This window comes from Pyxicephalus adspersus, chromosome 3 (genome assembly GCF_032062135.1).
Source record: "Pyxicephalus adspersus chromosome 3, UCB_Pads_2.0, whole genome shotgun sequence".
Classification (NCBI taxonomy): domain Eukaryota; kingdom Metazoa; phylum Chordata; class Amphibia; order Anura; family Pyxicephalidae; genus Pyxicephalus; species Pyxicephalus adspersus.
The window spans coordinates 157,306,485-157,307,593 of NC_092860.1; positions in this window are offsets into that span (position 1 = coordinate 157,306,485).

A 1,109-nucleotide genomic window follows, 5' to 3' on the forward strand; every position below is an offset into this window, starting at 1 on the left:
ACAAATATCATGACATACAAATCTGCAATATATATTGTATAATACATAACGTACAAATATCATGACATACAAATCCGTAATATTTATTGTATAATACGTAACCTATCTCACACATATTCATCACACCAATCACATGACACACAACTGCACGTTCAGCGGCTCACATATCACACATTGTAACCTCCTCGTGTGGATTTACAAGGGAAACTAATTCCATACATTTTGAGGAATGTTTGAATGGTGTAATTGGAATACTTCTAATGATCAAAATTTGATAATTTGGATCACGTCATCATGTGTTATTTGGATTAGGTAACAATACAAATAAAGGTTGTTTTTATATAATAATTGTGATCAATGGGATGGATGGATGAATGGATGAGAGGAATGAATGGAATAGATGAATGAAAGGAATGGATGGATAAAAGAATGAATGGGATGGATGGATAGATGGATGGGATGGATGGTTGGGATGGATGGATGGGATGGATGGATGGGATAAATTGATGGATGGATGCATGGAATGGATGGGATTGATGGATGGATGGGATAAATTGATGGATGGATGGGATGGATGGGATGAATGGATGGATGGATGGAATGGATGGGATTGATGGATGGGATTGATTGATGGATGGATGCATGGAATGGAATGGATGGGATTGATGGATGGATGGGATAAATTGATGGATGGATGGGATGGATGGATGGGATGAATGGATGGATGGGATGGATGGGATGGATGGATGGGATGGATGGGATAAATTGATGGATGGATGCATGGAATGGATGGGATTGATGGATGGATGGGATAAATTGATGGATAGATGGGATGGATGGGATGGATGGGATGGATGGGATGAATGGATGGATGGATGGAATGGATGGGATTGATGGATGGGATTGATGGATGGATGGTGGGATGGATGGATGGGATGGATGGATGGGATGGATGGGATGGATGGGATGGATGGATGGATGGGATGGGATGGATGGGATAAATTGATGGATGGATGCATGGAATGGATGGGATTGATGGATGGATGGGATAAATTGATGGATGGATGGGATGGATGGGATGGATGGGATGGATGGGATGAATGGATGGA